This window comes from Mesoplodon densirostris, chromosome 5 (genome assembly GCF_025265405.1).
Source record: "Mesoplodon densirostris isolate mMesDen1 chromosome 5, mMesDen1 primary haplotype, whole genome shotgun sequence".
Lineage (NCBI taxonomy): Eukaryota > Metazoa > Chordata > Mammalia > Artiodactyla > Ziphiidae > Mesoplodon > Mesoplodon densirostris.
In genome coordinates, this window is record NC_082665.1 from 14165970 (window position 1) to 14177877 (window position 11908).

The following is an 11908-nucleotide window of genomic DNA, read 5'->3' on the forward strand; positions in this document are numbered from 1 at the left end:
CACTTGTACAACTTAATAATTCGATATTTGTATATGTTGTGAAATGATCACCAGAAATCTAGTTAACATCCATCACCACATGTAGCTACAAATATTTTTTCCTGCAAAGAAAACTTTTAAGATCTACTCTCTTGGACTTCCCTGGTAGTGAAGTATCTAAGAATCTGCCTGCCAATGCAGGGGGCACGGGTTCGAGCCCTAGTCTGGGAAGATCCCACATGCTGTGGAGCAACTAAGCCCATGTGCCACAACTACTGACCCTGTGCTCTAGAGCCCACGAGCTGCAACTACTGAGCCTCTGTGCTGCAACTGCTGAAGCCCACGTGCCTAGAGCTGTGCTCTGCAGCAAGAGAAGGCACCACAATGAGAAGCCCGCACACTGCAATGAAGAGTAGCCCAGCTTGCCGCAACTAGAGAAAGCCTGTGTGCAACAACAAAGACCCAACATAGCCAAAAATAAATAAAATAAATTTATATATATAAAAAAAAGATCTACTCTCTTAGCAACTTTCAATATACACTACAGTATTATTAACTATAGTCACCATGTTGTATATTACATTCCCAGGACTTATTTATTTTACAGTTGGACATTTGTACCTTTTGACCACCTTCACATATTTCACTAACTACTACCCCCTGTCTCTGGTAATAACCAATCTGGTTTCTGTATCTATGAGGGTTTTTTTTTTCAGATCCCTTATATAATTGAGATTGTACAGTATTTGTCTTTCTCTGCTGACTTATTTCACTTAGCATAGTACCCTCAAGTTTCATCCATGTTGTGGCAAATGGCAGGATTTTCTTATGTATTTTATGGCTGAACAATATCCTGATATATATCTGACAATTTCATTATCCATTCATCTATCTATGTGTGCTTAAGTTGCTTACAAGTCTTGGCTGCTGTAAATAATGCTGCAATGAGAAGGGGGGTACAGGTATCTTTTTGAGCTAGTGTTTTCATTTCTTTCAGATAAATACCCAGAAATGGAATTGCTAGATCATTTGGTAGTACTATTTTTAATTTCTGAGGAACCTCCATACTGTTTTCCATAGTGGCTGCCCCAGTTTACATTCCCACCCACAGTGAACAGGTTGCCTTATCACCAAAACTTGTTATTTCTTGTTTTTTTTTGATAATATCTATTGTAACAGGTGTGAGGTGATATCGCATAGTGGTTTCAATTTGCATTTCCCTGATGATTAGTGATGTTGCACACGTTTTCCTGTTGTCCATTTGTATGTCTTCTTTGGAAAAATGTTTATTCAGATCCTCTGCTCATTTTTGCATCAGATTATTTGTTTGGTACTTGGTTGTATGAGTTTTTTATATATTGTGGATATTAACTCTTCAAATATATGATTTGCAAATATTTTCTCCCATTCCATAAGCTGCCTTTTCACTTTATTGATGACTTCCTTTGCTGTGCAGAAGTTTTTAGTTTGATGTAGTCCCACTTGTTTATTTTTGCTTTTGTTGACTTTGCTTTTGGTGTCAAATCCAAAAAATCATCAAGTAGCTTATTGCCTATGTTTTCTTCTAGAAGCTTTACTGTTTCTAGAAGTTTGAACATAAACTTTTTCAAGTCTTTATCCATTTTGATTTCCATTTTGAGTTAATTTTTGTTTATGGTGTAAGATAGGGGTCCAGTTTCATTATTTCACCTGTGGCTGTCCAGTTTTCCCAACACCATTTATTGAAGAGACTGTATATTCCTTTCCCCCATTGTGAATTCTTGGATCCTTTGTCATAAATGAATTGATAATATATGTACGGGTTTATTTGTGGGCTCCCTCTTTTGTTTGAATGATCTATGTCTGTTTTTATGTCAATTCCATACTGTTTTGATTACTATAGCTTTGTAATATAATTTGAAACCAGGGAGTGTAATACCTCCAGCTTTGTTCTTTTGCAAATTTGCCTTGGCTATTTAGGGTCTTCAGTGGTTCCATACAAATTTTTGACTTGTTCATTCTATTTGTGAGAAAAATGCCATTGGAATCTTAAAAAAATTGCATTGAATCTATAAATTGCTTTGGGTAGTATGGACATTTTAACAATGTTAATCCTTCCAATCTATGAGAATGGAATATCTTTCCATTTATTTATGCCATCCTCAATGTTTCATCAATGTCTTACAATTTCCAATGTACAGGTTTTTCACCTCCTCGGTTAAAGTTATTCCTACATATTTTGTTCTTTTTGATGCAATTGTAAATGGGATTGCTTTCTTAATTTCTCTTTCTGATAGTTGGTTATTAGTGTATAGAAACACTACCAGTATTTGTATACTGATTTTGTATTCTGCAACTTTACTGAATTTGTTTGTTAGTTCTAACAGCTTTTGGGTGGACTCTTTAGGATTTTCTCTATATAAAATCATGTCATCTGCAAATAGAGATAGCTTTACTTCTTTCTTTCTGATGTGGATCCCTTTTATTTCTTTTTCTTGCCTAGTTTCTCTGACTAGGACTGCCAATGAGGGTTGATATCCTTGTCTTGTTCCTGATCTTAAAGAAAAAAGTTTCAGCTTTTCACCATTAAGTATGATGTTAGCTGTGGGCTTGCCATATATATATGGCCTTTATTATAATGGGAAACATTCCATCTATGCCCAGTTTGTTGAGAGTTTCTATCATGAGTGGATATTGAATTTTATTCTAAAACATATTTATTAACACTAGTATATTTCAATAATTTGTGTGAATTTTGCCTGAAAAATTACCCCTGAGCTGCTTCTGCCAGGGGGTTGACTCACAGTGTCACACAACACATGCCCTGATATTCTACAGTGGGGAGGTGTGTCTTCAGCCTAGACACCAAGGAGGAAGTATTTCTTTCCCACTGAAAGGAATTCAAACACCCCTCTTATTTCCACAGCAAACAGAACTCCAATCACAGCAGGAAAAACAAATGCAGCTGGTAAAAGAAGGACAGAGGTTAGTGAGACCCAGAGTTTCAGCCTGGGGCCAACATTTCCCTAAGGAGGCAGCAAGCTTCTGGCGGATACTGCAGAGCAATAAATATTTCCTTAGAAATAAGTTGATGAAGATTGAGTGGTTGACTAGAACTGCCTTAATGAGGTCCTTGAAGCAAGAAAAAGAGACCCCAATGCAAGAACATTGCTGGGCACAAAGAAGACAACCCAAACTGGAAGAGAATTTTCTCTGAGGAAATGGAGATAATCATTGATTAAAAATTATCATTTTGCTACCGAGTCCAAGCTCACTCTGCTCACCACATGACAGGCCAGTAAATTGGGAGAGGAAGTGTTGAGGCAAGGAATAGTGACTTTATGTGGAAAGCTGGGTGTCCAAGAAGGTGGTGGACTATCGTCCCAGAGTACCATCTTATTGGGGTCTGGATGCCAGTTTGTTTTACAGAACAGAGAGGTGGAGGAGGTGAGGAAGTAAAGTAAAAAAGGCCATTAGTCTTGCAAAATATCTCCTGGCTTGGCCAGCATTGAGGGATGGGATGTGTTATTTTCTTCTTTTCTGCAGCTGTTCACAGGTGGGCAGAATGTCTCCCTGTGAGCTGAACAAAAGCACTTTAGTTTAACATTCAGGCAGAGGGTCAGTGTTCCCCGAGGCAGGCCATTATGTATGCTTACAGCTATAGACAGCATCCTTTTAATGATTATAACAAAAGCAATGAAAAGCAAAGGTTAAAGTAAAAGAAACAGATTCCACATGGAGTTGGATTTTGCTCTTCCCCGTTACAATTGCTCTTATGAAGACCTACTATGGCTTATTCTGGAGAAACTGGGATTTGTAGATTCTTTATAGTTGCTTAGCAGGGATAATAATCTTAGGATATTGAGTCAATGTGCTTTCATTCTTGGGAATCCCTGCTTCCACATTAAAGTAGGTTGAGCTTTCTGGGATGCAGACTTCGGAAAGAGGTTTGAAGGTTGTGATGTTTATTAAGAAGAGTCCATGGGATGGCTCTGAGGGCGGGAGCAGCAGGAAGCAGAGTTGAGCAGTCTCTGCAGCTAGGATAACTCTCTAGCATTGTGCCAAGTAGGGTCGAGGTAGCCTGGTCTTTATACTCCTATATTGATCAATTATTGGATGTGAGCATGACCTTGGGTGTTTCTCCACCTCTGAGCTGGTCCTAGAGGGGATGGTGCTGAAAGCTGTGTGCCCACCATACTCCCAGAGGCTGGGGTCCAAGTCTGCCCATGCATCCTGGTGCCAACTCCACATGCTACCTCGGGTTCCTGTTGCAGAGGCTTCCCATCCCCTGCCTTTAGTGCCCAGACCTCCACTGTGGGCAGTCCTCCCACAGTTAGAATTGATATAACTGCCAGCTTTTCATTGAGCCACTGAAAGTTTCTTTGCTCACAAGAGAGACCAGTTGAAAATGCCTCCCCCCACACCCCCACCTTCCAGCAGCTTTTAATTACTGACTCTTGGGAGTGAAGAAATATCCCAACTTCTTGGCCTCTAAGTGATATCATTTTGATGCATGTGTTTTACACAGTTCCTCGAGTTTCCATGTGAGATTAAGCTCCCATCACCTACTACAACAACTGTCTTAATAATTCACCCTTTATTGGCCATCTCCCTTTCCCATTCTCAGTCCCCCACTCCTCTGCCAGTGTTCCCAGCCCCCCCACCCCCCACCAAGTAAACTGCTTGCACCCAAATCCTTGTCTAAGCATCTGCTTTGGTGAGAATCCAAACTAAACAGTTCCCCTTAGCAAAAAAAAAAAAAAAAAAAAAAAAAAAAAGCTTGGTAGACTCATAGACTCAGAGGATGTAGTTTCTTTCATTAAGTCTGATCTGTGGAGATTAGTGCAGCCTAGAAGCAAGAGGATATAATATAAGGAAAACCTACTATTTGGTTCAATGAAATATCAAAGGAAAGGGTGGAGGGGAACATTGAAGACGCAAGTCCTCATCTTCCCCCTCTCAAGGTAGAAGTCTATAGCATGGGAGACATATGGACATATCCAGGTACTGCTGGAGAAATATAATTAAAAGCTAAATCTCTCCCAACCCAGAAAACCTCTCCACAAAGGTAGAAGAGAAATAAAACAATTTTACTATTGAATAAGCAATAAACCAGAATGGGGTGTGTATGTATCACTGATGATCTGTGAAGAGATTGCAAAGATGGAAAGACATCATTTTATAGAGCCATTTTATAGAGCCAAGCAGATACCACCCATCCCATGCACGGTCACAAGATAAACAATAATTACTCCTCCTGACAACACCACTGGTCCCACATAGATCATCCTAGATTCACCTGGTAACTGAACCTGGTAATTAGCCATCTGTGTTAGCTAATTGGCTTTATTCAAAGGAAAAAAAACCAACTTCTCACATCTTCATGGCAGGAGGTAGTTTCGGAGTGAGGTGCCAGCCAAAGTTAGGCTCCCACCCTCTCACAGAAATTAGGAGATGGGGCACTTAAGAAAGACATTCCTGGCTCATAAAACTGACAAGAGGCTTACTTAGCTTTTAAAAAGATTTACATACGTTTCAAAGAGACAGAGAAAGAATTTGACTATTACAAGGTTTCTAAACTAAATGCTCTAAGAAAAATGAGCTCTCTTCCCTATTTTCAGCAGAGAAATTAAGCGTCTTATTTTATTTAAATTTGCCCTTACGGTATGTGGGAACCCCAACACCTGAGGGATCTTCCTGGCAGGGGAGAGTCACAGGTTGTTCTAGGTGATGCTCCAGTGAACAAGGGGGGAAATTGTGGGAGACAGAGGGGACCAGGGAGTAGATCAAGCTGCCCCTTGTCAACTGTTGCAGGGCTTTGGCTTTTACTGTGAGTAAGGTGGAAATTCATTAGAGTTTTCACCAGAGATGGGATGGGGTCTGACTTCCATTTTCGAGTCACTTATAAAATTGGTAGGTACTGACTGAGCAACTCTTTATTCTCAGAACTCCTGTGGGTGCTAAAGGAGACACAGAACAAACAAAGCTTCGTCTTGACGTTGTCTGCTATGCTGATGAGGAGAGAATGGGGAAAAACAGCCACTAAACAGGATGAGTTCATACAGATTTATCTGCCCAAAGGACAGCAGTCAGTGTACAGAAAAGTCTAGAAGAAAATAAAGCAGAGTGAAGAAAAGATGATGAAGACTGGAAGAGTCACAGGAAGCATCAAGGAGAAGATGGGATTTGAGCTGTACATTGAAGGATGCCAATAGTGGGGTGACAGAGATGCAGGCAGCATAAATTAGAGGTCGGGATCACCTGGAATAGAGCCTGTTTGGAGTAGGTTGAGAAAAATTAACAAATTAAGATCATAGAGATGCAGTGGAGACCAGGTGTTACTGATAAGGAAGTATAATGAACAGACCTTCAAGGAACTGACTAGTAGAAATGGACCCATTCTCTGCTCTGATATCCTTACTTCTAGTGGAATACAATAGCCATGCATTTGCATGATGGCCTTCTCCTTGTTGCTTCTTACCAATTAGTTAGGTTTAACAACATTATAACAATTACTTTTAGTTATAACAATTACTTTTAGTTATAACAATTACTTTTAGTTATAACAATTACTTTTAATATCTCTGCCATTCCTTCCTTACCCCATCTCCCTCTCTATCCTTAGATAAAATCTCACCCCCATTAATGGGTGAAATTTAAATAACTTGGGACCTTTAAGCAAAATGCAGTTTTGCTGGCAGGATGAGGGCTTCAAAAGAGACAAGAATAGAAATTGTGATGGTTAATTTTATGTGTCAGATTGACTGGGCTACGGGGTGTCAGATATGTGGTTAAACATTATTCTGGGTGTTGCTGTGAGGGTTTTGGGGGGTGAGATTGACATTTTAATGAATAGACTGAGTAAAGCGGGTTGCCCTCCCTCCTGTGGGTGGGTCTCATCCAATCCAAGCTGAAAGCCTGAATAGAACAAAATGGCTGACTTCCCCCAAGTAAGAGAGAACTCCTCCTGCCTGGCTGCATTTGAACTGAGACATTAGTTTTTTCCTGCCTTTAGACTCAAAGTGGCTTTTCTGGGGTCCTGAGCCTGCTGGCATATGGACAAGAACTATACCATGGGTGCTCCTGGGTCTCTAGCTTGCTGACTCACCCTGAAGATCTTGGGACGTGTCAGCCTCCATAATCATGTGAAGCAATTCCTTATAATTCCTTAAAATAAATAAACATCAATATTACATATATATTGAGAGACAGAGTATATTCATATATTCTTCCTCTCTCTCTCTCTCTCTCTCTCTCTCCCTCAAGATACAGGAATAGAGGCACAGACGTAGAGAACAGACATGTGGACCCAGCGGGAGAAGGAGAGGGTGGGATGAATTGGGAGATTAGGTTTGGCATAAATACACTACAATGTGTAAAATAGCTAGCTAGTGGGAACCTGCTGTATAGCACAGGGAGCTCGGCTCAGTACTCTGTGATGAGCTAGATGGGTGGGATGGGAGTGGGTGGGAGAGAGGTCCAAGAGGGAGGGGATATATGTATACATATAGCTGATTCACTTTGTTGTACAGCAGAAACTAACACAAAACTGTAAAGCAATTATACTCCAACAACAACAACAAAAAGATATATTTTGTTGGTCTTCTTTTCTGGAGAACGCTGACTAAAACAGAAATGCATCTGAAACTGTTCCTTTTTCTGCTTTGTGATGTTAGTCACCAAAGACTTGAGGGCAGGAAAAGTGGGGGACTGCTGGAGAAGATATTAGAACACCAGGACTTATAAAAGAAGCTGGGGGCTTCCCTCAGGCACAGATTAGGGTATCTCCTATCCACATGGTGTGACAAATCTCAGGGAGTCAAAAAAACCTCCCATGATTCTTCTAGGGAATGTCCTCTGTCACTTTGGAGCCTAAGGGGCTGAGACTAGAGGGAGAGACACACACTGTACCAGTAACAACTGGGGACAGCTGGGGAAGCCACCTGGTGTGACACAGAATTCCAGGAAGGGTGACAAACATACCTGCACATGGGGTGGAGCAGGGCACGGAAGCCCTTGGACACAGGGCTAAGGACATTTTCCTGTAAAAGTTACAAAGGGAATACCACTTATATGGAATGCTCGCTGCATAACAGACACTGTGCTGAGAGCTTTCTGTCCATCATCTCACACAATCCTTGCAACAATTTTTAGAAGTAAAAATTATTGCCCCCCATTTCTCATACGGGAAAACAAAGATCAAAAGAGGTTAAGTGGGCCTCCCTGGTGGCGCAGTGGTTGAGAGTCCGCCTGCCGATGCAGGGGATACGGGTTCGTGCCCCGGTCTGGGGGGATCCCATATGCCGTGGAGCGGCTGGGCCCGTGAGCCATGGCCGCTGGGCCTGTGCATCCGGAGCCTGTGCTCCGCAACGGGAGAGGCCACAACAGTGAGAGGCCCACATGCCGCAAAAAGAAAAAAAAAAAAAAAAAGAGGTTAAGTGAGAAGTTATAGTTAAAGAGATTAGGGGTCTGAGCCTCTAAGAATGTCTTGGAAGGATTAAGTGAATCATCCTAGGAAATGTGAAGAGCTAAGTGTCCAGCATTTAATAAGAACTCAATAACTGAAAATTACTGTTTCCACATTGTCATCAGCCTCACCATTATTCCTATATTCTTCTTCCATTACAAATACTTCCTCAACCAAATTTCCCTGGCTCTAATAAGGCTAAAATGCTAAAGAGATTACCCTATATTGGCCTTTAAATTCAAAGCTACCTGAAAGTGTCTTTCTTATGATGTTTTCTACCAGAGATATAAGAGGGATTTGAGAGTCTCCTTAGCCTGAGAATGAAACAAAGATCACTCTCCAGTCAGAATTAGGAGTTTGGGATTAACATATACACAGTACTATGTATAATATAGATAACCAACAAGGACCTACTGTATAGCAGAGGGAACTATACTCAATACTTTGTAATAACTTATAAGGGAAATGAATCTGAAAAAAATAGATATATATGTATGTATAACTGAATCACTTTGCTGTACACCTGAAACTAACACATTGTAAATCAACTATACTTCAATAAAAACTAAATTAATTAAAAAAAAAGAAACCTGATTTGAAACTTCTTACCAGTTTCTCCCTGGCCTCCATAGCTCTTTCCTCCTTCCCATTTTCAAACATCTCCGGACTACAGCAACTAAGCTCAAGGGCATCCATCTGCAACTATATTTTATTAAAAATTAAAAAAAAAATTCTTTAAGACTTTTTTTTGATGTGGACCATATTTAAAGTCTTTATTGAATTTGTTACAATACTGCTTCTATTTTATGTTTTGGTATTTTGGCCATGAGGCATGTGAGATCTTAGCTCCCTGACCGGGGATTGAACCCACACTCCCTGCATTAGAAGGTGAAGTCTTAACCACTGGACCACCAGGGAAGTCCCTATATTTTATTTCATGTTGTAATCATGGTGACAAAACTATGGCAAGAAGCACAGGGACTGGGTCAGGAAACCTGTATTCTGCTGTGGTCGGTCATCAACAACCCACGCTTCATTGCTTGAAATAACAGTCATTTCTATTTTCACATTGTTGCTCTCTTCATTTGAGGATCCAGGCTGATGGAAAACCATCATCCAGAACATTGACAGACACAGATGGAAAAAGAGAATGTAGCACAGCTTACACTGACTTTTAAAGCGTCTATCCAGTCACTTCTGATCACATTTAATTTGCCAAAATTTGACATGGCCAAACCGACTTCAAATGTGTGGGCAAGCACAGTTCTACCAAGTGGCCAGATGGAGAGTGCTGGAATAATTATGAGCAAATCTAATGACTACCAAAGAGATATTTTCCATAAAAATCAGGATATCTTTGAGAGACTGGAAGACAAATGCAATTTGGGAAGAATATATAGGAGCTCCTGAGGTATATGTTGATGTTCTCTTGACTGGTTGGTGAGCTTATAGGTATGAGTATTCTTTAAACTGTACATACATATTTCCTTATACTCCTTATTCATGTGCTGTATTTCATAATAAAAGATAAAATAAAATATGAAAGAAGAACCCTTTACAATGTATATATCATACATGGTAATATAGTTATAGAAAATATTTGGAAGATGGAAGAAATACTGTCAACTCTCTTAGAGGGAGGAGAAGCTGGGAGAGATGAAAAGGACAATTTTATATTTCATTTTATGCCATTCTGTTTAAATTTCTTGCTTATCATGTACATGGTTTGCTTATATAATGAAAGGTTAATTTAAAAAATGGTATTAAAAACATCAAGACATAGAATTAAAAAAAGCTACCGTTCTCAGTGTGAGACATGTGTGTTTGCTCCCCAACTGTAGATTAGGACCAGTGCTGGAAGAAGAGGGGAGAAGGCATGGAAAGTGTTTCTCAACACAGAGTGGAAGGAATGGGAGGTCCTCAAAGTGGATGGGGAAGAAGGACCATCCATCACAATACCCGAAAGAGGTGTGAACATGACTTGTCACCAAGCCACACCAGAGCATGGACCTCTGAACGACCCATCATGGGGGGTCACTGTCTAACAGCTCAGACCCTCCCCAGACTGCAGGAAACAGAGGCTGGAGAGGACTTGGTCAATTTGTGTGAGGGTGGGCTTCTGACAGGACAGGCTCTTCCTGCCCATGGTGGAAGTGAACCAGACCAACTGGAAATTTCTTAGGAACTGGGCAGAGGAAGATAGTGGATATAGTGTGCATGTAAGTAAAAGTTAATTATGTAAGAAATAGCATAGAAACTGTCTTTGCTCCCGGTTGTTGGGTAAATCTATTTATTATCAGAAAAAAAAGAAGCCAACAACCCTTCATTGGTACATTGAAATTCAAGTCAAAAATGAGGAGAATGTGACCTTTGAATTATTCTTTGAGGACTGAATAGGGTTTATTTTAGAGAAATGAGGTGGGATGTTCTAGTCAAGAAAGCATGGAGACATAGCATGGGGGTGTAAAACAGGAACAGGGAATTCACTTTGGCTGGATTCTGGGGCCTTAAAGAGAAGCAGAAAAAGAAAGACGATTTGGAGAAATGTCTAAGTAGGTCTTCTGCCCATTTTTGGATTGGGTTGTTTGTTTTTTTGCTATTGAGCTGCATGAACTGCTTATAAATTTTGGAGATTGATCCTTTGTCAGTTGCTTCATTTGCAAATATTTTCTCCCATTCTGAGGGTTGTCTTTGGTCTTGTTTATGGTTTCCTTTGCTGTGCAAAAGCTTTGAAGTTTCATGGGTCCCATTTGTTTATTTTTGTTTTTATTTCCATTTCTCTAGGAGGTGGGTCCAAAAGGATCTTGCAGTGATTTATCTCATAGAGTGTTCTGCCTATATTTACAGACTGCCAACAAACACATGAAAGAATGCTCAACATCATTAATCATTAGAGAAATGCAAATCAAAACTACAATGAGATATCATCTCACACCAGTCAGAATGGCCATCATCAAAAAATCTAGAAACAATAAATGCTGGAGAGGGTGTGGAGAAAAGGGAACCCTCTTGCACTGCTGGTGGGAATGTGAATTGGTACAGCCACTATGGAGAACAGTATGGAGGTTCCTTAAAAAACTACAAATAGAACTACCATATGACCCAGCAATCCCACTACTAGGCATATACCCTGACAAAACCATAATTCAAAAAGAGTCATGTACCAAAATGTTCATTGCAGCTCTATTCACAATAACCCGGAGCTGGAAACAACCTAAGTGTCCATCATCAGATGAATGGATAAAGAAGATGTGGCACATATATACAATGGAATATTACTCAGCCATAAAAAGAAAAGAAATTGAGCTATTGGTAATGAGGTGGATAGACCTGGAGTCTGTCATACAGAGTGAAGTAAGTCAGAAAGAGAAAGACAAATACCGTATGCTAACACATATATATGGAATTTAAGAAAAAAAATGTCATGAAGAACCTAGGGGTAAAACAGGAATAAAGACACAGACCTACTTGAGAATGGACTTG